Source organism: Dendrobates tinctorius, unplaced genomic scaffold (genome assembly GCF_039654945.1).
Source record: "Dendrobates tinctorius isolate UK_male_01 unplaced genomic scaffold, ASM3965494v1 ptg000086l, whole genome shotgun sequence".
Lineage (NCBI taxonomy): Eukaryota > Metazoa > Chordata > Amphibia > Anura > Dendrobatidae > Dendrobates > Dendrobates tinctorius.
This window is the reverse complement of record NW_027361754.1, coordinates 3,601,394-3,627,122: the sequence shown is the minus strand read 5'-3', so window position 1 is coordinate 3,627,122 and position 25,729 is coordinate 3,601,394. Positions and strand designations below refer to the sequence as shown.

The window sequence follows — 25,729 nt, the reverse complement described above, 5'->3', positions numbered from 1 at the left end:
GATAAAGTAAATGCTTAATTGGTTGTAATAGCTGTATATGCGCAAGGAATGGCTCCGCTCTCAATATGGTCTTTTATATCCTTTGTCTCAAAAGAGTATTTAGATTTTAGGACAGAGACAGTTTACATCTAATAGACAAAACTAAGTGACCAATTTATATCTCAGAATCCATTACAAGGAATAATGAAAATCTTGCAGCTGTTACGGGAATTAATTAGAATGGGCTGAAAAGTTACAACGCATGGAGGTAAATTACAGATACTAAACTGCAACCGCTTGTTCCCCCAACATTACAATGATTTCTGAATCACAAAAGGTGAAACTTCTGACGAGTCCTGCAAACTTTTCTATGATGTTTTTAGTCAGGGAAGTGGAAGTTGTGATTTCATTAAGGTGGTCAGACTGGATAGTAACGACCCACATCTGCATGTAGATAGTGATTACATGACCGTTTCCCTTTAAGAAACTCTGGGCATGTAATATTGCTAAAGTTAACTTTTTTTTTGTGCTTAGGTGGGAATATGTATTTGGTATCGCCATATTCCCACCTAAGCACAAAAAAAAAGTTAACTTTAGCAATATTACATGCCCAGAGTTTCTTAAAGGGAAACGGTCATGTAATCACTATCTACATGCAGATGTGGGTCGTTACTATCCAGTCTGACCACCTTAATGAAAGGCCGGCTAGTGGGAAGAAATAAACTTTATTGCTCCCATGATTTGCCGCCGGCCAGCCTTCAGGCATAGAGACGCAGCCGGGGCAGCTACACTAACCATTTGACTGTAAGTCTGCAGCTACCAGCAAAAAAAAAGTTTATTTTCGTCAAGCTTTCTGCAATTTTAATGCTATTAACCCCACATCTGCAGGTAAGTGGTGTTTTTGGACATGACTTATTCTCTTTATAATGGTTATCTCCTATTCATATGATAGCGGGGTGATCGCTGGTGGTCTGAATGCTAGGACCCCTGCAATCCCAAGGGCTCTTGACTCCTATCTTCAATAAAGTGTGGGCATGTGCATGCACAGCCTCCGCTCTGTTTAAAACGGTGCTGCAGAGCCCTGTTCTCTGGACCACCATTTTAGGGACTGTTAGGGGTTGCCAGTAACTTATAACTTATTCTATAAATAAAGAAAACCTTTTTTTTTTTCTTTTTAAAGACAACTTTAGGCTGTGTGCACACGTAGCGACTTTTAAGCGTTTTTGCCGCGATTTTCGGCGCGAAAACGCTTAAAAATCGTGTACAGAACGCCCCCCATGCATTCCTATGGTATTCCGCACATGCTGTGCTAATGCTGCGCTTTTTTCCGCGGCGGAATCGCATCGCGGAAAAAATCGCAGCATGCTCATTCTTTTGTGCGGAATCGCAAAGAATTGCCGCGATTCCCCATCCATAGGAATGCATGAGAATCGCTTACTTCCCGCATGTGGCTATGCCCACCATGCGGGAAGTTAAGCGTCTCATGTGCGGTTGGTACCCACGGTGTGGAGGAGAGGAGACTGTCCTCCAGGCCCTGGGTACCATACCCCTGTAAAAAAAATAAAAAATAAAAAATCGGGGTATATTTACCTTCCGGTGTCCCGCGCTGCATTCCCGGCCTAGCGTTCCCAGTAATGCCTTGCGGCAAGGTCCTGTAATGACGTGGTCTCGCGAGATCGCTATAGCAACGCGAGACTACGTCATCACAGGTCTCGCAAGGCATTACTGGGAACGCTGTGGCCCGGGAATGCAGCGCGGGACGCAGGAAGGTAAATATACCCCGATTTTTAATTTTTTTTTAGCATTTTAACATCCTATCTTTTACTATTGATGCCGCATAGGCAGCCTCAATAGTAAAAACCTGGTCACACTTGTCAAACACTATGTTTGACGAGTGTGACCAACCTGTCAATCACTTTCCAAGCGATGCTTCAAATCGCTTGGAAAGTGCTTGAATATCGCACGCGAAAATCGCGGCAAAATCCCGATCATAATCGCGGTGAAATCGCGCGGAAAAAAACGCGCGATTTCTGGGAAGGAGTCCGGTTTTTAGTGAGCGTTTTAAAACGCTACGTGTGCACATAGCCTTAACCAATTTGTATGAATCCCAAAATGGAGCCACTGAAAAACACACTTCGTTCCACAATAAAACAAGCCATCACGCAGATATATTGACTGGAAAAAAAACATCTATGTTTCTGAAAAAGTGGAGAAAAAAAATAGCTTGGTCCTAAAAAGAGATTATTTCACCCAGGGAAAACTCTCTGTCTGGATCTTGTGCACCACATGTCTGGGGACCATCGGGCAGGAGCTCTCATCTGCTTATAGTAGTCAGGTGTCTGACGTGACCGCAGGAGACAGAGAGGTTAGGATTGCAGCCGGAGCCTGATGAAGGCCTCCAGTTGCCGCCATCTTGGTGCTCCTCTTAAGCCCATACATATGAGCACCTTTAGGCTATGTGCCCACGTATGCAGAAATTTCCTGAGAAAAACCTGACTCCCTCCCAGGAAATCCGCATTTTTAGTCGCGTTTCTTTTGCAGATTTTTCGTGTTTTTTTCCGGCGCTTCCTGATTCAATAAAATCCGCATATTTTCTGCAAAATTAATGAACATGCTGCGTTTTTTTCTGCAATTCGTTTTTTTGCGGAAAAAAAACGCATCATGGGCACAAAAATTGCGGATTTCATTCTATTAATAGGATGCTTAATGTATGCATTTTTTAAGTGTTTTTGCCACAGAAAAATGCGGCAAAAACGCGGGAAAAAAAGCGAAAAATCCTGAACGTGTGAACACAGCCTTACTTATATACTGCAATATGATCAAAAGTTCAAGCACCATGTGGTGATAAAAAAAAAAAAGATGGCATCATTCTCTTTCCCTCATCTAAAAAAATGCACATTCTATTTTTTATGGAGATGTATTAAGACACCATAAATTAAAAATTAAAAAAAACAGAAAAGAAAAAAAAACAACTGCAGAAACCGGAGGAAAGAGAAGCTGTAAATGCTCTGTTCCCAACTAAGATTCGGAGGCACAGCAGTAACGTGTGTGAGCCAGAAAGAGGAGGCTATGGCTGCCTGCCATACGAGGGGAGTTCTAAAAGAGAGCAAGCAAGAGGAACTTCAGTGTAACTCAGAACTGCAAGTACCTCAGATAAGCGCTAGAAAGGAGACTACACAACCCATCTGCATAGAGAGATTCCTAAGTTGCTTCCAGGCTGATCAACTCCTGTTCCATCTGTAATCTGGATCCTGGTCTGCACTTACAAAGCAAAGTAAAGGTAAAGGAAACTGCACCCTGTTGTGTAATTGCCTTCTTCCGGCAACCCCTTCAGCACTGCTACATCTCTGTGCCTAACACTGCACCCTCTTCCTCAACACCTATTACTACGGCCCTGGGACTACAGCTCTACCTGTGGGGAGCTCTTACATCTTGCTGCCTTATACCATCTGTCCCAGAGGATCTGCCTGCAGCGTTGGCTTAACCCCTTCATTGCCGAGCACCACAGGTGGCATCACATATCATCCACCTATAAACTTTATTCAGCCACGTTTCACCCTTTTTGCATGGACGCCCAGGGCCACGGACCGGGTCACCGCCACCGTAACACATCCCTCTGAGACACTGGCCCGGTACCGAGTAACCCCACTGCCCTGGAGGGCAATCCATTTTGGTGTCATGAACAGGATTTATGAAGTCCGATGCCACCGGGTCATGTGTGCCGGAGACTGTATTGTGTGCCATAGACTTATTGTGCATTTGCCGCCATTACCCCGCCACTTGGCGTGTGCGGGAAGCCAAAGGGGCGTGCCGTCGTGGGTGAAGCCTGCAAGAGAGCGTGAAAAGTGAAGTGCTGCATGCGAAGGGACCAGCGGGCGGGAAGTGAGGAGCTGAGGCCTGCAGTCCCGGCGTCCCCCGATCATCCAGCCTGCGGAGCGGCAACCGGTAAGCCAGTGAAACACGGGGCCTGGCCAACGTTAACTAGGGGAGGAAGAGAATGTCTGAGGCAAGAGAAGATGCAGCGGTGAACGCCACCGCACCCCCCACAGCGCCGCAAGTTGCAAGGGCAAGCGCAGCTGCGGCTCCAATGGCACTGCAGAATCCAGAGCACTGCAAGAACAAGCGCCCACCGCAGCAGTCCCCATAATGCCGCTGTCCATGCCCTATATACCGGGAGTGGCCTGGTTACCGCAGTACTCAGGGGAGTCATATACCCTGAGTGAATTCAAAGAGAGACTGTGCAGTTTGTTTGAGGTGTATCCTCTGCCTGAAAGCCAAAAAGTGAACATCCTTATTGGGCAGCTAACTGGTGCAGCGCAAAGAGAAGTAAAGAGCTGGCAGGACACTTATAAAGAGACAAAAAAATTCTGGCTAAACCAAGAAGCACCTTTGACACCCGCCCTGCAGCTGAAATAAAAATGAGATTCTTTGGGTGTAAGCAAAGAGTGCAGGACAGTATACGGGACTATGCTCTTAACCTGCAGGAGGCACTGCGAGCCATAAAGCAGATTGACCCAGACAGTGTGAAAGATGGAGACAGACTGTTAAAGGAGCAATTTGTTGAGGGACTCCTATCCAGTACCCACAGAGCACAGCTGCGCATCATAGCCCTACAGAACTCTTATTTAGACTTTAAAGACAGGCTTATCCGGGTGCTGCATGAACCAAATGTCAGCCGTCCAGCGCCCCCTAGGTATCCAGCGATCACATACCACCAAGAAGCAGCATCTTTTCCCCCCAAGACCTGTGGGGGCTGATGCACAGACTCTGGATAATGATCCATCTACAGAATTGCATCTTCAGGTCCAAGAGCTGACCAAAAATATGGCTGCACTTGCCAAAACTGTGCAGTCCATTCAGGTATCCTCAAAAGGAGAAGATCCAGCTGGCCTCCAGTCCAGAGAATGTCCCGTGGCTATGGAAGAAAAGGATCCCGCCACTCCGAGGGAGAGACAACGATCGCTATGACCAGGACGGATGTCCCATCTGTCGTCACTGCCACAAGGCAGGCCACATCACAAGATTCTGTTATTTAAATGAGCAACCCCTGGGGCAGAGGGCCAACCCCCAGGAGTAGGACCACAAGGCCCAAAGAACTGGCGAGCCAAGTATGTTGGAGGGCGACCGGTCCTCCCAGTGGTGATTGACAGCATCCCCATGAACGCTTTGCTGGACACTGGCTCTCATGTGACAACTATGCCATATATCCTTTACAAGCGGTATTGGGCTGACTCTGAACTTACCTGTGGCCCAAGTGATGAACTCACAGTAGTTGCCGGCAATGGTCAGTCTTTACCGCAAGTAGGATGCAAAGAGATTACCATTAAAGCGGGGCGAGTGGAGTTAAAATCTCAAGGTCTGATAGTTGTAGACATTGATGACCTTAGGTACTAATGTGATTGAAAATTGTCTTGCCGAGGTTATTGTTTTGTTGCAACAGGTAGCTGAGACTGCTGGTTCCAGTTAACAATGAGTCCTGCAGAAGGAGATCAAGGCCCTGATGCAAAGACAGCAGGTAGAACTGTCTGGCGGAGAAAATGACAGCGTCAGAGTGAGTGATGCTTTCCCCATTGCGATACCCCCCAGATGTGAAATGTTAATTTGGTGTCGGGCAGCCATAGGCCTCAGAGGAAAAGATTACCAAACATTGGTAGAGCCAGTGTACTCTGATAGCTGGCCCACTGTCCTGACAGCCAGAGGGGTAGTTGATGTCCGCAAAGGGAGAGTACCTGTACGCCTCTTGAATTGTGGGGAGGAGGAGGCTACAATACCTCAGTATGCCACAGTTGCTAAGCTGTTTACTGTCAGTAACAATGCAATACAGGCAGCAGAGCCCATGGCTCATCCGACCAGGCAGGGGACAATGGCTCTGTAAAGCAGCTGGAGGAGTGGTGTCAGCAGCTGCATGTGGGCACTGACTCCACCCCTTCATACCAAAAGAATGGGGTTTACCGAGTGGCTCAGGAGTATGAGCGGGTATTCAGCAAACACCCTCTAGACTTTGGGACGGCAAAAAGGGTTCAACACCATATCCCCACTGGAGAACATCCACCCATTAACCCCTTCCTGACATGAGACGTACTATCCCGTCCACGGTACCCGGGCCCGTATGACCGGGGACGGGATAGTACGTCTACCGCGATCAGCGGCGCCCACGTGGTGAGCGCCGCTGATCGCAGCCGGGTGTCAGCTGATTATCACAGCTGACACCCGGCACTATGTGTCAGGGGCGGTCACGGACCGCCCCCGACACATTAACCCCTTGCACACCGCGATCAAACGCGATCGCGGTGTACCGGGAGTTAAAGGGAAGCATCGGCAGGGAGGGGGCTCCCTCCGTGCTTCCCTGAGCCCCCCACGGCAGCGCAATGTGCAGCGCTGCTGCGGGGGACTCCTATCCTCCAGGCCCCCGAATCCAAGATGGCGACGGGGGCCTTCGGGGGCCTGGGGAAGCTGGCTTCCTCAGTGCCTGCAAAGCGCAGGCATGAGGAAGCCTTGTGCACTGCCTGTGACAGATTGCTGATCTGTCACAGTGATCTGTGATGTGACAGATCAGCGATCTGTCACAGGACAGTGATGTCCCACCTGGGACTATGTAATAAAGTAAAAAAAAATTTAAAAAAAAGTGTAAAAATAAATTAAAAAAAATCGCCAAATAAATTAGTAAAAAAAAAAAAAATATTCCCCAATAAATTCATTTTTTTAAAATAATAAAAAAAAAAAACAATAAATGTACACATATTAGGTATCGCCGCGTCCGTAACGACCTGCCCTATAAAACTGTCCCATTAGTTAACCCCTTTAGCGAACCCCTTAAAAAATAAAAATAAAAAACGAAGCAAAAAATAATGATTTATTATCATACCGCCAAACAAAAAGTGCAATAACGCGAGATCAAAAAGACGCATATAAATATCCATGGTACCGCTGAAAACGTCATCTTGTCCCGCAAAAAACAAGCCGCCACACAGCATCATCAGCAAAAAAATAAAAAAGTTATAACTCGCAGAATAAAGCGATGCAAAAATAATTATTTTTTATATAAAATAGTTTTCATTGCATAAAACCGACAAAAACATAAAAAAACGACCTAAATGAGGTATCGCTGTAACCGTACTGACCCGAAGAATAAAAGCGCTTTATCAATTTTACCGCACGCGGAACGGTGTAAACGCACCCCCCCCAAAAGAAATTCATGAAACGCTGGTTTTTGTTCATTCTGCGTCCCAAAAATCGGAATAAAAAGCGATCAAAAAATTTCACGTGCCCGAAAATGGTACCAATAAAAACGTCAACTCGTCCCGCAAAAAATAAGACCTCACATGACTCGGTGGGTCAAAATACGGAAAAATTATAGCTCTCAATATGTGGTGATGCAAAAACTATTTTTACAATAAAAAGCGTCTTTTAGCGTGCGACAGCCGCCAAACATAAAAACCGCCATAAATAGTAAATCAAACCCCCCGTTATCACCCCTTTAGTTAGGGAAAAATAATAAAATAAAAAAAATGTATTTATTTCCATTTTTCCATTAGGGTTAGGGCTAGGGTTAGGGCTAGGGGTGTGTTGGGGTAGGGTTAGGGCTAGGGTTAGGGCTAGGGTTAGGGTTAGGGCTAGGGCTAGGGTTAGGGCTAGGGTTAGGGCTAGGGTTAGGGCTAGGGTTAGGGGCGTGTTGGGGTTCGGGTTGGAGTTAGAATTGGGGGTTTCCACTGTTTGGGCACATCAGGGGCTCTCCAAATGCAACATGGCGTCTGATCTCAATTCCAGCCAATTCTGAGTTGAAAAAGTCAAATGGTGCTCCTTCCCTTCCAAGCTCTGCTATGCGCCCAAACAGTGTTTTACCCCCTCATGTAGGGTATCAGCCTACTCAGGACAAATTGCAAAACAATTTTTGGGGTCCAATTTCTCCTGTTACCCTTAGGAAAATAAAAAATTGGGGGCAAAAATATCATTTTTGTGGAAGAAAAATGATTTTTTTATTTTCACGTCCGAGTGTTATAAACTTCTGTGAAGCACTTGGGGGTTCAAAGTGCTCACCACACATCTAGATAAGTTCCGTGGGGGGTCTAGTGTCCAAAATGGGGTCACTTGTGGGGAGTTTCAATAGTTTAGGTACATCAGGGGCTCTCCAAACGCACATGACAACCGCAGACCATTCCATCAAAGTCTGCGTTCCAAAACGTCACTGCTTCCCTTCCGAGCCCCGACGTGTGTCCATACAGTAGTTTTCTCCCACATATGGGGTGTCAGCGTACTCAGGACAAATTGGACAACAACTTTTGGGGTCCAATTTCTCCTGGTACCCTTGGGAAAATAAAAAAAATGGTGACTAAAAGATCATGTTTGTGGAAAAAATACGAATTTTTTATTTTCACGCCCGGGCGTTGTAAACTTCTGTGAAGCACTGGGGGGGTCAAAGTGCTCACCACACATCTAGATAAGTTCCTTGGGGGGTCTAGTTTACAAAATGGTGTCATTTGTGGGGGGTTTCCACTGTTTAGGTACATTAGGGGCTCTCCAAAGGCAACATGACACCCGCAGACCATTCCATCAAAGTCTGCATTCCAAAACGTCACTACTTCCCTTCCGAGCCCTGACGTGTGCCCATACAGTAGTTTTCTCCCACATATGGGGTAGCAGCGTACTCAGGACAAATTGGAAAACAACTTTTGGGGTCCAATTTCTCCTGGTACCCTTGGGAAAATAAAAAAAATGGTGACTAAAAGATCATGTTTGTGGAAAAAATACGAATTTTTTATTTTCACGCCCGGGCGTTGTAAACTTCTGTGAAGCACTGGGGGGGTCAAAGTGCTCACCACACATCTAGATAAGTTCCTTGGGGGGTCTAGTTTACAAAATGGTGTCATTTGTGGGGGGTTTCCACTGTTTAGGTACATTAGGGGCTCTCCAAAGGCAACATGACACCCGCAGACCATTCCATCAAAGTCTGCATTCCAAAACGTCACTACTTCCCTTCCGAGCCCTGACGTGTGCCCATACAGTAGTTTTCTCCCACATATGGGGTAGCAGCGTACTCAGGACAAATTGGAAAACAACTTTTGGGGTCCAATTTCTCCTGGTACCCTTGGGAAAATAAAAAAATGGTGACTAAAAGATCATGTTTGTGGAAAAAATACGAATTTTTTATTTTCACGCCCGGGCGTTGTAAACTTCTGTGAAGCACTGGGGGGGTCAAAGTGCTCACCACACATCTAGATAAGTTCCTTGGGGGGTCTAGTTTACAAAATGGTGTCATTTGTGGGGGGTTTCCACTGTTTAGGTACATTAGGGGCTCTCCAAAGGCAACATGACACCCGCAGACCATTCCATCAAAGTCTGCATTCCAAAACGTCACTACTTCCCTTCCGAGCCCTGACGTGTGCCCATACAGTAGTTTTCTCCCACATATGGGGTAGCAGCGTACTCAGGACAAATTGGAAAACAACTTTTGGGGTCCAATTTCTCCTGGTACCCTTGGGAAAATAAAAAAATGGTGACTAAAAGATCATGCTTGTGGAAAAAATACGAATTTTTTATTTTCACGCCCGGGCGTTGTAAACTTCTGTGAAGCACTGGGGGGGTCAAAGTGCTCACCACACATCTAGATAAGTTCCTTGGGGGGTCTAGTTTACAAAATGGTGTCATTTGTGGGGGGTTTCCACTGTTTAGGTACATTAGGGGCTCTCCAAAGGCAATATCACACCCGCAGACCATTTCATCAAAGTCTGCATTCCAAAACGTCACTACTTCCCTTCCGAGCTCCGACGTGTGCCCATACAGTAGTTTTCTACCACATATGGGGTATCAGCATACTCAGGACAAATTGGACAACAACTTTTGGGGTCCAATTTCTCCTGGTACCCTTGGGAAAATAAAAAAATGGTGACTAAAAGATCATGTTTGTGGAAAAAATACGAATTTTTTATTTTCACGCCCGGGCGTTGTAAACTTCTGTGAAGCACTGGGGGGGTCAAAGTGCTCACCACACATCTAGATAAGTTCCATGGGGGGTCTAGTTTCCAAAATGGTGTCATTTGTGGGGGGTTCCACTGTTTTGGTACATCAGGAGTTTTCCAAACGCGACATGGTGTCCGATCTCAATTCCAGCCAAAAACGTCAAATGGCGCTGCTTCCCTTCCGAGCTCTGCCATGCCCCCAAATAGTGGTTTACCCCCACATGTGGGGTATCAGCGTACTCAGGACAAATTGCACAATAACTTTTAGGGTCCTGTTACCCTTGGAAAAATAAGAATTGAGGGTGAAAAGATCATTTTTGTGGAAAAAATATGATTTTTTAATTGTATGGCTTTATGTTATAAACTTCTGTGAAGCCCATGGGGGTTCAAAGTTCTCACCACACATCTAGATAAGTTCCTTAGGGTGTCTAGTTTCCAAAATGGTGTCATTTGTGGGGGGTTTCCACTGTTTTGGTACATCAGGGGTTTTCCAAACGCGACATGGTGTCCGATCTCAATTCCAGCCAAAAACGTCAAATGGCGCTGCTTCCCTTCCGAGCTCTGCCATGCGCCCAAATAGTGGTTTACCCCCACATGTGGGGTATCAGCGTACTCAGGACAAATTGCACAATAACTTTTAGGGTCCTGTTACCCTTGGAAAAATAAGAATTGAGGGTGAAAAGATCATTTTTGTTTAAAAAATATGATTTTTTAATTGTATGGCTTTATGTTATAAACTTCTGTGAAGCCCATGGGGGTTCAAAGTTCTCACCACACATCTAGATAAGTTCCTTAGGGGGTCTAGTTTCCAAAATGGTGTCATTTGTGGGGGGTTTCCACTGTTTTGGTACATCAGGGGTTTTCCAAACGCGACATGGTGTCCGATCTCAATTCCAGCCAAAAACGTCAAATGGCGCTGCTTCCCTTCCGAGCTCTGCCATGCGCCCAAATAGTGGTTTACCCCCACATGTGGGGTATCAGCGTACTCAGGACAAATTGCACAATAACTTTTAGGGTCCTGTTACCCTTGGGAAAATAAAAATTGGGGTGAAAAGATCATTTTTGTGGAAAAAATATGATTTTTTAATTGTACCGCTGTACGTTATAAACTTCTGTAAAGCCCTTGTGGGTTCAAAGTTCTCACCACATATCTAGATAAGTTCCTTGGGGGGTCTAGTTTCCAAAATGGGGTCACTTGTAGGGGGTTTCCACTGTTTAGGTACATCAGGGACTCTCCAAACGTGACATGGTGTCCAATCTGAATTCCAGCCAATTTTGCATTGAAAAAGTCAAATGGCGCTCCTTCCATTCTGAGCTCTGCCATGCGCCGAAACAGTCGTTCCCCCCCACATATCAGGTATCTGCGTACTCAGGACAAATTGCACAATAACTTTTGCAGTTCAATTTCTCCTGTTACCCTTGGTAAAATAAAAAAAATTGAACCTGAAGTATTTTTTTTATGAAAAAAAGTTAGATGTTCATTTTTTTTTAAATATTCAAAAAAATTCCTGTGACGCACCTAAAGGGTTAATAAACTTCTTGAATGTGGTTTTGAGCACCTTAAGGGGTGCAGTTTTTAGAATGGTGTCACTTTTGTGTATTTTCTATCATATAGACCCCTCAAAGTGGCTTCAAATGTGATGTGGTCCTAAAAATAAAATGGTGTTGTAAAAATGAGAAATCGCTGGTCAACTTTTAACCCTTATAACTTCCTAACAAAAAAAAATTTTGGTTCCAAAATTGTGCTGATGTAAAGTAAACATGTGGGAAATGTTAGTTATCAAGTTTTTTGTGTGCCTTATCTCTGTGATTTAAGGGCATAAAAATTCAAAGTTGGAAAATTGCGAAATTTTCAAAATTTTCGCCAAATTTCCGTTTTTCTCACAAATAAACGCAAGTTATTTGAATGAAATTTTACCACTAACATGAAGTACAATATGTCACGAGAAAACAATGTCAGAATCACCGGGATCCATGGAAGCGTTCGAGAGTTATGACCTTATAAAGGTACAGTGGTCAGAATTGTAAAAATTGGCCCGGTCATGAACGTGCAAACCACCCTTGGGGGTGAAGGGGTTAAAGAAAGGTACCGGCCTATACCCCCTACACAATATCAATGTGCCAAAAGTATGTTGCGGGAAATGAAGGAAGCTGGGATGATCAGAGATAGTTGTAGCCCCTGGGCAGCCCCAAAAGTCTTTGTGAAAAAGAAAGATGGTACCATGAGAATGTGTGTTGATTACAGAAAAATTAACAACATTACACATAAGGATGCCTACCCATTACCCAGAATTGAAGAGTCATTAGCTGCAACTGCTATTTTTCCACCTTAGATGGCACTACTGGGTATTGGCAGGTTCCCGTGGCAGAGGCAGACAAGGAGAAAACAACGTTTACCACACTAATGGGTCTCTGCGAGTTCAACTATATGCCGTTCGGGCTCTGCACCGCCCCAGGGACATTTCAATGGCTAATGGAGTGCTGTCTTGGACACAAGAACTTCGAGACGGTTCTGTTGTACCTTGATGATGTCAATGTTTTCTCCAAGACTTATGAAGACCATCTGGAGCACCTAGCTGACGTGTTTGAAGCCTTGTCCAACTTTGGCCTGAAAGTGAAGCCATCCAAATGCCACCTCCTGAAGCCCAAGGTGCAGTACCTCGGTCATGTAGTGAGTGCAGAAGGTGTGGCACCGGATCCTGACAAAGTCACTGTCATCTGGGACTGGCAGAAGCCCAGCAACCTCCATGAGGTACGTCAATTCCTCGGGTTGGTTGGCTACTACCGAAGGTTTATCAAAGCTTCACTGAGATAGCCACACCTTTGCAAAATCTTCTGGTGGGCCAGCCCAAGAAAGCCAGGAAGAAGAGTCCTACATTTGAATGGAATGAGGAACAGGAGAGGTCCTTCACTCGACTGAAAATGGCTCTCACAGGAGAGGAAGTTCTGGCCTACCCAGATTGCGACCAACCATTTGTTCTGTATACTGATGCCAGCAATGTGGGACTAGGAGCAGTACTGTCACAGGTACAGAATGGCAAAGAAAGAGTGATCTCCTACGCCAGCAGGAAGCTTCGTCCCACTGAAAGGAACCCTGACAACTACAGTTCCTTCAAACTGGAGTTCCTCGCCATAGTCTGGGCTGTGACTGAATTATTCAAGCATTACCTAGCTTCAGCCAAGTTTACCATCTTCACGGACAACAACCCGATGACTCACATGGAAACTGCAAAACTAGGTGCAGTGGAGCAGCAATGGATGGCCCGGCAGTCTATGAATTTACCATCAAGTACCAAGCGGGGCACAAGAATGCCAATGCTGATGCACTGTCCAGGATGCCCAATCTGCCAGATGGGGGAGAAGACCCTGAGGCACTCGAAGAAATAGAGTTACCTGCCTTCCACCGGCCAAATGCGGCCCAACGTGCCCAAGGAGTGAGAAACAGACGGTCTATCATGAAAGACGCCACCCTAAATCCATTGCCTCATCATGACTGGGCAGAAACACAGGATAGCGACCCCGCAGTCCGCCTGGTAAAGGAGCTACTGTCACAAGCTGACTCATGCCCAGATCCAGATGCTCCTGAAGAAACCCAGCAGTTGTGGAAGGAAAGAGGCAGGCTGTTAGTCTATGAGGGAAAGCTGTGTCGGAGGAGTATCAACGCCCGCACTCATGAGTTGGTTTGGCAGGTGGTAGTCCCAAAGAGGGAGGCATCAATGGTCTTGGAAGCATACCACAATGGAGCTGGACACTTTGGATGGAAGAAGCTGGAGGCCTTGCTCCGGGAGAGATTCTACTGGGCTGGTATGAGGAAGGCCATTGAAAATTGGTGCCGGGAGTGTGGACATTGTAACCTGCGCAGGAAGGACCGTAACAGCCAGTGAGCTCCTTTGCAGCCAATAATAACTAAACAGCCACTCGAGTTGGTAGCCCTGGACCATGTGAAGCTGGTTCCAAGCCGTTCAGGCTACGTTTATGCTCTTACCATCGTTGACCACTACTCGAGATTCCTGGTAGTCGTGCCTGTCAAGGATTAAACAGCCAGGACAGCAGCCAAAGCATTCCAACAGCACTTTTGTCGACCACACGGATATCCCGAGCGAGTGCTTAGCGATCAAGGTCCAGCCTTTGAGGCAGAAGTGTTCCAGGAATTCTGTAACTTGTACAGTTGCAAGAAGATCAGGACAACATCATACCATCCACAGACCAATGGCTTGTGGGAAAAGATGAATCAAGTGGTGATCGATCTACTGAAGACCTTGCCTTTGGAAGAGAGGAATCTGTGGCCAGAGAAGTTGCCAGATCTGGTAGACCTCTACAATCACATTCCTGTGAATTCCACCAACTGCACTCCAGCCTACCTAATGAGAGCGAGGCCTGGCAAGCTGCCTATTGATTTGGACATGGGAGTCCTTACACCTGAGGTGACATCACCAGATGCTGACTGGGATACAGAACGGCAGCAGCAGTACCGTAAAGTGCAAGAGTGCGTGGAAAAGAGTCTAGCGCAGGCAAGACAAAAGCAGGAAAATAACTACAATCACCATGCACCTGCAGTTCCCTTGTCACCAGGAGAACAAGTCCTAAAGAGGAAAAGGAGGATGCATAAATTGGATGACCAATGGGAAGCTGAACCCTGCACCGTCCTACCATCAAGTGTGCCTTATCAGTAAGGATGGAGGAGAAACCTCATCAGCAGTGTCGAGGGATCATCTGACACTGTGCCCTGACCAACTAAAGGACAGGATGGAAGAGCAAAACAACCTTCAGCCCATAGAGGAAGAAGAAAAGGTCAACACTGTACTCTGAGAATTCCCTGCAAATTGGACTAGAGCGAATCAGGACATAGTGGTGCCAGTTTTGACATTTCCCCAACTGGTAGTGCAAGAAGTGACTCAAGACCACCCTGAAAACCAGCAAGTACAGGTAGTGGATGCCACACCAGTAGTGGAGCAAGAGAATCCTCGCCCTGCCAGTGGTGAATCTGTCATGCCTATGGTGAGTAGAAGTGGTTCTAGGAAATCTAGCATCCCTGTGAAACGCAGAACCACCAGTAGTGTAGCCAGTACAACACGCACTACACCAGTAGTAGTTAACACGAGGCATCCAGTAAGGTCCCCAACAACATCAGTGCTACGTAGGTCTGTCCGTAGTACCCAAGGTATACCACCCATAAGGTTTCGTATATAAATAAATTATGTAAATGGTAAAATGTAAATATGCAAATTTTCAAGCTTATGTGCCTACAGAGACTCTGTAAGAATCTTTTGAGCAATCTCAGGTTGTTTTTAATGGACAATTGGGCCACAGTACTGTGTGTGGCCAAAACAATCCTTGTATATAAGTTACCAACTGCTCAGGAAATGGACCATGGACATTGACGCATGGACTAATCATCACAAGGACTATTTTTGAGCTTTGGTTTTTGTAATTTTTCATTTTTGAAATCTTGGAACAGTTACAATTGTTCATTTGCTTAATATATTTGCATGTTTTCTTCAGACCGGGAGTACTGAATTGCACTAGGGGGGAATGTGGAGCCCCCAGGAGTATGGTCGCCACAGTGGCATTAGCTTCCTCCTAGGGAGTGTGATGTCATGCTTGGAAGCAATGAAGGGTCTATCAGGTAAATCTAGCATACAGCACAGTTCCCACTCCAGGCCAGCAGAGGGAGCTCTGAACCAAACTGCTGAGGAGCTGCTCTCTGGGGCCAGGAAAGTGAAGTTGGAGGAGTTTGTGTGGAGAAGGTGAAGTGTGTGGATGTGGGAGAGAGGAGCTGGAGGATTGAGCAGAATTCAGGCTCACTTCTAGCTGTAGCACAAGGTCCGGAGTCTGTTATGCGACGTTGTAGGGATGCTGATGGTCCTGCAGCAGAAACCAGAGGAACGAGAAGCTGCAAATGCTCTGTTCCCAACTAAGACTCGGAGTTACAGCAGTAACATGTGTGAGCCAGAAAGAGGAGGCTACAGCTGCCTGTCATACGAGGGGAGTTCTAAAAGAGAGCAAGCAATAGGAACTTCAGTGTAACTCAGAACTGCAAGTACCTCAGATAAGCGCTAGAAAGGAGACTACACAACCCATCTGCATAGAGAGATTCCTAAGTTGCTTCCAGGCTGATCAACTCCAGTTCCATCTGTAATTTGGATCCTGGACTGCACTTACAAAGCAAAGTAAAGGTAAAAGAAACTGCACCCTGTTGTGTCATTGCCTTCTTCTGGCAACCCCTTTAGCACTGCTACATCTCTGTGCCTAACACTGCACCCTCTTCCTAAACACCTATTACTACGGCTCTGGGACTACAGCTCTACCTGTGGGGAGCTCTTACATCTTGCTGCCTTATACCATCTGTCCCAGAGGATCTGCCTGCAGCGTCGGCTTAACCCCTTCATTGCCGAGCACCACAGGTGGCGTCACGTATCATCCACCTATAAACTTTATTCAGCCACGACTCACCCTTTTTGCATGGACGCCCAGGGCCACGGACCGGGTCACCGCCACCGTGACACATCCCTCGGAGATACCGGCCCGGTACCGAGTTACCCCGCTGCCCTGGCGGGCGATCCACTCGTCCAGCAAAAAAAAAAAAAAAACACAGACCCTCATACGACAACATGGACGAAAAAAAAAAAGATTGGGATAATTAAACAAAAATGAGCGGTGTCGGATTATACACAAGTAGTTATGATAGTGGAGTTCCCCAGATAATATTCTGGAAGTCTGACTGGGGCCACTCTGGTTTTGATATGGAAGTCTCACTTGCCCTCCGTCTCAGCTCTGCCCTCAGACGTGGAGGTTTGCGTGTCCTCAGCAGCTCCAGGTGAGGAGCCATCGACCCCCTTTCCCAGTATGTTCAGCCTGAGGCCTGTACAGAGTTTGAGGACTCGAGCCTCCACCTACCTGCTACTTGCTGATTGGTGGTTTCAGTCACGTGCGTGTGTTCTGCACTTTGAGTATCTACAGGACTCTTGCTTTCTGCGGTTGCTATGGAGACAAAACAGGCGGGCTCATCTCCCGATGATTTGCTGCTGGTGAAGTCAGGACGAGATACATCTTTTTCACTCGATCCTCACTGCTGTCAGTAATGATGGAGGACACAGCGTGTGAGGAGGCTGCTGCCCATAACACAGGATTCGGGTGTGCAGTGATTACCAGCAGTACCACCAAATTACCTCCCCAAACTAGACCCCTACATAGATACAGAGTCCAGACCTGAGATACAGAGCCATAATTGGTTACAGAGATACAGACCACCACAGAGATACAGACCCTTATAGAGCTAGAGACCCCACAGAGGTACTGTCAGACCCTTATATGGATAGACCTCCACAGAGATACAGACCCTTATAGGGCTAGAGACCCCCCAGAGATACAGACCCTTATAGGGCTAGAGACCCCCCAGAGATACAGACCCTTATAGGGCTAGAGACCCCCCAGAGATACAGACCCTTATAGGGCTAGAGACCCCCCAGAGATACAGACCCTTAAGGTCCCGTTACATTTAGAGATGCACCAGCGATCCTGACCACGATATGACCCGGTCAGGATCGCTGGTGCGTCGCTAAATGGTCGCTAGTGAGCTGCCAAACAGGCAGATCTCACTAGCGATGCAGCAGCGGTCGGGCTCACCTGTCAGATGCGGCGAGGGTGACCGTCTTCTGCCTCCGTCCATGGCTCGCTAGTCGGCGCCAGCAGGAAGCCGACAACGAGAAATGGACCAGGCCGATCACCGATAACCAGCGAGGGAGCCGGTCGGAGGGGAGTATCACATGTAGCAATATCGCCAGTGATATCGCTGCTGCGTCAAAAATCGCTGACGCTTTAGCGATATCGCTATGTGTAAAGGGCCCTTTAGAGACCCCTAGAGACACAGACCCTTATAGGGCTAGAGACCCCCTCAGAGATACAGACCCTTATAGGGCTAGAGACCCCCACAGAGATACAGACCCTTAGAGACCCCTACAGAGATACAGACCCTTATAGGGCTAGAGACCCCTACAGAGATACCGACCCTTATAGGGCTAGAGACCTCCCCCAGAGATACAGACCCTTAGAGACCCCTACAGAGATACAGACCCTTATAGGGCTAGAGACCCCCTCAGACATACAGCACATGTGGTCATTGCTGCGCATTTTTCACCGTTTTGGGGATAACACTTTCTTTTGCGTCTGGCCTTACTTGGCCGGGATCCCATTAGCGTATGGCAAGAGAGGATCGGAGCACAGCTGCGGAGGAGACAGAGACAGTAATTTCTCCATCTCTTCTGCTGCTGGCGGTGATCGCACTGCACTCAGGTGATATCAGAATTCAGTGTGATGTTTCACCCTCACCCGCAGAGTTATATGGGTGCATGTGATCTGACTCTAGGGTGCATTCGCAGCATGCTGCCCGAACCTGCATGAGAGAATAATGGCAGATGTGAGCCACACCATAGAGAAACATTGGGGTGGGTGCTACTGCTATCTGATTTTTTATTGGATTGCACTTTCCCACTTGCGATGCAATCGGACATGAGCCCTTCATGGATGAGAATTTTTAAATTAAACCTACAGCTACATTTTGCTCCCAGTATTTTGGTGAAACAAAAAGGTCCCAAACTTACAAGTGTGAGTTATAGAAGTTTATGAGGATCTGACGTTCACAGTCCAAGTACAGACCGCGATGCCAGGACCAGCCACAGGTCCCCTGATCCGAGCCGGCATGAATGAGACTGTTGGCTTTCGGTTCAGGAGACTTTTGTTGGTCCGGTTATCTCTATCTGTACTTAGACTGGAAATATTGAATGTGTGAAACTGACCTTCGATTTAGAGAGGCAGCCATGATTAACAAAGTGTGAAAGATAATTTATTGCTGTATTGCAATGGTTAAACATTTGTGTTCTGATTAATATTTTGCGCAAGGTGTGGAACTTATGTGTTTGACTTTTATGTTATTTGTTTCTAAATTTACTGTGTCCAGAACCTGTCATTTCGAGGATCACTAGTATTATCGGCATCTGAGAGAGGAGGAAGGAAACATACTCTAAGGTAAGTCTGTACGGTATGGGAGCTACTGTAAAGTTCATGCACATAATGTAATGGACACTGGATACATTGGGGTCAATTCACACAGTTTGTGTGTCGTGTACCATACAGCTCTGGCAAAAATTAAGAGACCACTGCAAAATTTTCAGTTTGTCTGATTTTTCTGTTTATAGGTATATTTTTGAGTAAAATGTAAATTGCTCTTTTATTCTATAAACAACTGACAACATTTCCAAGCACTAAATTTTGTGTTTATTTTCAGAAAATGAGAAATTATCAAAATAATAAAAAAATGCAGTGGAAGCAGACCTCAAATAATGCTAAGAAAACAAGTTCATAATCGTTTAGAAACAACAATACTAATGTTTTAACTCGGGAAGAGTTCAGAAATCAATATTTTGTGGAATAGCTATGATTTTTAATCACAGCTTTCATGCATCTTGGCATGCTTTCCACCAGTCTTTCACACTGCTTTTGGGTGACCGTACGCTATTCCTGGTACAAAAATGTAAGCAGTTCTTTGATGGCTTGTGACTATCCATGTTCCTCTTGATTACATTCCAGAGGTTTTTAATGGGGTTCAGGTCTGGAGATTGGGCTGGCCATGACAGAGATTTGATGTGGTGGTCCTTCATCCACACATTGATTGACGTAGCTGTGTGGCATGGCGCATTGTCCTGCTGAAAAAAAAGCAGTCCTCAGAGTTGGGGAACTTTTCCTGAGCAGAAGGAATCAACTGTTTTTCCAGGATAACCTTGTATGTGGCTTGATTCATACATCCTTCGCAAAAATTAACCTGCCCAATTCCAGCCTTGCTGAAGCATCCCCAGATCATCACCGATCCTCCACCAAATTTCACAGTGGGTGCAAGACACTGGCTTGTACACCTCTCCAGGTCTTTGTCTAACCATTAGACGACCAGGTGTTGGGCCAACCTGAAAATTAGACTCATCACAGAAGATTACCTTACTCCAGTCCTCTATGGTCCAATCCTTATGGTCTGGCAAGCTTCAGCCTGGCTCTCCTTTGCTTCTCATTGATGATAGGCTTTTTTCTAGCTTTACATGACTTGAGCCCTGCCTCTAGGAGCCTGTTACGAACTGTTCTTGCCGTGCACTTCACCCCAGCTGCCATTTGCCATTCCTTTTGTAGGTCACATGATGTCATCCTGCAGTTGCTGAGTGACATTCGAATAAGATGTCGGTCATTGCTGTCCCCAATGTCTGCTGCTTGACATTGTTGTAATGGACTGCCGTCTTAGAAATTTTAAGGATGGAGGCAACATGACGTTCTCTGTATCCCTCTGATAGTAAAGCCAGAATTGAGCCCTTCTTTTCCTCCCTCAAGACTTTTCTTTTCAACTCCTTTGGCATGGTTAAAAGTTATTTTTTCATTCCTATTACATTTGGGTTATTACTAGCACAGGTTTTGCCATCCAGCTTGTCCTACTGCATGAGGATTGTGAACACCACAGCAGGTTTTTTTTATACTTTCCTACGTTAAACAAGATTTGGTTCAGGTGATCACCTAATCAGAAGCATATTAAGTAGAATGAGGTGTACTCTGGTTGGAATTCAACTGACACTGGAATGGACATCAGCTTCTCTACATCAGACATGTAGAGAAGCTGATTTTTATAAAACTGTGCAGTGGTCTCTTAATTTTTGCCAGAGCCGTATGTCTATACAGTAGAAATCCAAAAGAGACATCTGTATCTCCACCTCTCGGCTGAAATCTGCAATGGCTGTATATCGGGGTTCTTTATGGAGAATAATAATCGGCCATACACGGCTTGGTTGCTACTACCTAGTACTGCAGTTTATATCTAATTCAAGTGATTGGTAGATAAACTGCAGTGCCCAGCAGCGCCCCCTAAAGGATGTATGGAGCTGCTGTGTATTGCTGTATACATCACCTACAGTATATCTGGCTGCTGTGGGAGCAGATTCCAGTGATTGTTGTCGGTGACGGGTGTCAAACATCTGCTTTTTGGCCCCACAGGCTTCTGATCGATCAGCAACTAATAAGAGTTACTCACAAATGTGATTATTCGTAAATTTTACATTATTTAAATCCTCAATCGTTAGATCCTGAACGACTCCTTTAATCTATTTGGGGACTTGGGGTCATACTTGACTCTGAGCTTTCCTTTGTCCCCCACATCCGATCACTGGCTCGCTCTTGTTATCTGCACCTCAAAAACATTTCTAGAATTCGACCTTTTCTTACTTTTGATTCTGCAAAAACTCTGACTGTTTCTCTTATTCATTCTCGTCTCGACTATTGTAACTCCCTTCTAATCGGTCTCCCTCTTACCAAACTTTCCCCCCTCCAATCTGTCTTGAATGCAGCTACTAGGATCATATTCCTCGCCAATCGTTACACCGATGCCTCTACCTTGTGCCAGTCATTACACTGGCTACCCATCCACTCCAGAATCCAGTACAAACTTATTACCCTCACCCACAAAGCTCTTCATTGCTCAGCACCACCCTACATCTCCTCCCTTGTTTCAGTATACCATCCTACTCGCACCTCTTCGTTCTGCTGATGACCTGAGGTTAGCATCATCAATAATCAGAACCTCCCACTCCCGTCTTCAAGACTATACACGTGCTGCGCCAATTCTTTGGAATGCACTTCCCAGGTCAATACGATTAGTCCCCAATCCCCACAATTTTAAACGTGCCCTGAAAACGCATTTATTCAGACTGGCCTACCGCCTCAACACATTAACCTAATCTATCCCTATGTGGCACAGCCAAAAGTTTTTTACCATAACCAGGTTCCCCGCATCATGTTCCCACATGCTTTATGCATCCATTAGCCCTCTGCATCCATACTGTTACACACTTAACATTATGGCTGGTCCATACAATCAGGGCAACTGTTACCACCCACCTTTCGTGTCTCCCCTTTTTTCCTCATAGACTGTAAGCTTGCGAGCAGGGCCCTCATTCCTCTTGGTATCTGTTATGATCTATGTGATTATTGTTATGCTGTAATGTCTATTGTCTGTACAAGTCCCCTCTGAAATGTAAAGTGCTGCGGAATATGTCAGCGCTATAGAAATAGAATTTATTATTTATTATTATATCTTTTCACGCTGCTTCCAGTTTCCGTTTTTTTGTTTTAGTTTTTTTTCTTCCTCTCTCTTCCCAGACACAATTTTTTTATTTGTCCACCCACATAGCCAGATGAGAGCTTGTTGTTTGCAGGACAAGATGTACTTTTGAATGACACCCAATGCATATTGGGACAGGATGTTGGAGATGAGAATAGCCCCTTAAATGGCAAAGAGAAACTTGAAAAAAAAAAATTTTGCTTTTGTTGCCATTTTCCAAGACACCTAATGTTTTTAGTTGTCGGGATATGTGAGGGCTTATTTTCTGTGCCCTAAGCTGACATTTTTACTGATACCTTTTTGGGGTAGGTACAATGTTTTGATCGCCACTAATGGCATTTAATCGCAATGTTGCGGCATTTGAAAGAAAATGCAATTCTGGTTTTTCGATACTTTTTTCATTACTCCGTTTACTAATCAAGGTAATTTTTTAGATAAATTTGATAAGTTGATAAGTTGGACTTTTACAAATGCAGCAATGCCAAATATGTGTAATTTTTTTTTAGTTTCAACAGTTTTATTGAAATTAAAGCATCATTTAACATGAGATACATTCATATTAAAGTACAAGGATCCCCTCGCAGGGGGAAATACAAAGAAAAAAAAGGCAGTTAAGGACATATGGTATCCTGGACTACAAAATCTTCACTTAGAATATGTGTAGAAAAACAATTATAACACAACTAAGGCCGGTTTCACATTAGCGCATTTTCAGCGCGCGCACGGCCGGGGGTAGCTCCGCCCCCGATCCGGCTCTCTGCCCGGCGTGCCCGCCCCTTCCTTGTAGCGCCGCCTCCTAGCGGACAGCGGCGCCTGCGATCGGCGCACCCTATCTTTAGCATAGGGTGCGCCGATCGTGCGCAGGCCGTGCGCTAGTTGCGCTTTGACCTGCGCTGCGCACTTTTGACGGTGCGCCGTGCGCGCCAAAATCGAAAAGTTCGATTTTGGCGCGCACGGCGCACCGTCAAAAGTGCGCAGCGCAGGTCAAAGCGCAACTAGCGCACGGCCTGCGCACGATCGGCGCACCCTATGCTAAAGATAGGGTGCGCCGATCGCAGGCGCCGCTGTCCGCTAGGAGGCGGCGCTACAAGGAAGGGGCGGGCACGCCGGGCAGAGAGCCGGATCGGGGGCGGAGCTACCCCCGGCCGTGCGCGCGCTGAAAATGCGCTAATGTGAAACCGGCCTAAGTTAGACTTAATGAGATGGGGAGGGAAAGTTGGGGGTTCAAAGTGAGTGTCGATAATGCGAGATACACAAACATGGGGCACCAGTGTACCTGTTTCAGAGTCTCTAATTGTAAGGAGCTACTACCATGCCAATATATTATATAGATAAAGATATCATTTTGGAAAGATCATCGTCTTTATGTGCCTGAATCCAAGGGTCCCAGATACCTCGAAAGTTATCGAAAGAATCAGATCTAATAGCTTCTATTTTCTCGTACAACATTATCAAATTGACCCTATTCTTCACCTGTGTTAAAGAGAGCGCACTGGTTTTCCATCTGCTAGCTATGTGGTTTCTCGTCGCCATAGCAATAAAATCAACGAGACGGCAAGTTTTATTGTTGGCATTGGTTGGTCTGTCCCCCAGCAGAAGAACTGACGGTGACAGAGGCAGTTTCCTATCCAAGATATTATCAATGAATTTTACTACATCTTTCAACAGTGACTTTACTATCGGACATGTCCACCAAATATGGAGAATGTCTCCATAGTCAGTGCACCCTCTAAAACAATTGCCAGGGACTGAATGGTAAATATTGTGCAGGAAGCTAGGTACATAGTGTATTCTAAAGAATAATTTAAGAGATGTCTCAGTAAGTGAAACTTGATTACTACCCCTCATTATATTTTCATAACACCTGAACCACCTTTGAGGTGTGAGGGAGATTCGTAGATCTGCCTCCCATTGTTCCATGGTCTTCAACTTCAAGCCATCCCTGGGTTTGTTAAATATAGAATAAAGATGAGATATGAGACCATTGCCCAATGGGTCATATAGACATTTTAATTCGTACGTTGTAGGTTGTACGTTTGAAGAGCCAACCGTTAGGCTTTGCAGAAAATGAAAAATTTGTTCAAGTCAGAATGTCTCAGACCTCGGGACTTGATATTTTGCGATGAACTCTTGCTTTGACATTAGCTTAAAATGGGTAGTTAGAGTTTGTAGCCTAGTTAGCTTATTCTGCTGCCACCATAGGTGATTTCGAGATGTAACTCCTGGCGGGAACATGGGATTATTAATCAGGTTCAGGAGAGGAGAGGGATGAGACTGCAACGCAAATTGGAATCTATTCACTCTCCAGATTCGTAGGGAGTGACAGGTATACGGAGAATGTAGAGCCAGATCTTTCGGTAAAGGCCCCGTGGCCCAAATTAGACTCTCCAAGGAGTAAGGTGCTATTTGGGAGTTTTCTATTTGTGGTCATATGGGTGTGTGTTGTTCCGAGTTTACCCCTGTCAGCTGGGCGATCTGAGCTGCCCTATAATAGAGAGTAAAGTTTGGTAGCGAAACTCCTCCCTGTCTTTTGTGTCTAAACAGGATTTGCTGGGAGATGCGGGGCTTTTTATTATTCCAGATAAAACGTGCCACGTGCGAATGGTGTGAAATTTTTTTTTTTATTGCTTTATTTTTAATGGGGTGAAAAGGGAGGAGATTTGTACTTTTATATTTTTAAAAACATTTTTAGTACTGTATTTGTTAGTCTCCTTAGGGAACTTGAAGCTGTGATCGTCTGATCGCTTGTACTATAAATAGAACCTGATAAAATAAAAGATCTGGCTAGTTGTACCTTGTGCAATCTATCAATCATTTAGGTCTTTGGAGTAGGAGTTTTGTTGTACAAAATGTCAGTCATACGAGAAATCAAATACAAAAAAAATAGCCTCCTCGGGCAGATTTGTTGAAGTGCACCCTGTCTCGTTTATAAAACTTTCATTTGTAATACTAGCCATGGTACAGATTCGCCGGTGTCATGTTATGTCCCCCATGGGTCACTGAGAGGGTCCGCACTACAACAAGAACAGCTGATGAATACAGCTGCCCCCTGAAGACGGGTCCTGGGATGAATGTGACGAGTCATCTGAACTGTGCACAGCCCCGAGGTACAGGGCTCTTTCCACCAACCGAATATTTAACACTTTGGGAAAAACGTAAAAAAACTGTCTGAGTGGAAAGGGCAGCCGCAATACATGTGGATAATTATTTATGCATGATGCCGCTGTTCTGACTTCTATTTCAGGTACTGATACTCTTCGCATGGGGAAAATACACGTTACTAGTGAAAGTGATACAGACCCTCATTGGGGCCCCACATGAAACATCCCAATGCCCAGATATGCCGTCCCCTGACAAAGCATTACTTGCATTCCTCATATTCAAGTTCCTAGCTCCCATTTCATAGCATCCTTTAACATTCCAGCTTTCTTGGAGCCTCTCAGCATTTTGCTTAGTAAAAGTCCTAGAATAATCCTTTACAGCAAGTCTCTTTTAATACTTGCATACATTTTCCCTAAATATGAGCTGTATATTTAATACCTAGTGTATGCTTTTCTTGAGCAGTAGAAAAATGCTGTGGTCGTACCATGGGTGGAAAAACTGTACGCGGTAGTGACCAATGGGGCAGGTTATAATTGGTTGGGACTGA

General features: G+C 45.6%; 1 protein-coding gene across 16 annotated transcripts in view; it reads right to left on the bottom strand.

The window, feature by feature from the left end:
* Positions 1–25,729, bottom strand: part of PKNOX2 (PBX/knotted 1 homeobox 2) — a 485,162-nt gene that overhangs the window by 382,878 nt on the left and 76,555 nt on the right. For 2 of the 16 annotated variants that reach the window (XM_073584915.1, XM_073584937.1), the window contains exon 1: positions 16,833–16,852. The exons of 8 other annotated variants lie outside the window; for them this stretch is intronic. The gene's annotated coding sequence lies outside the window, so the exon portion shown is untranslated. Of the gene's footprint in view, positions 1–3,536; positions 3,559–16,695; positions 16,768–16,832; positions 16,853–25,729 lie in introns of those variants that run through there. 6 more of the 16 variants (XM_073584909.1, XM_073584935.1, XM_073584925.1 and 3 more) reach the window with 6 other exon arrangements.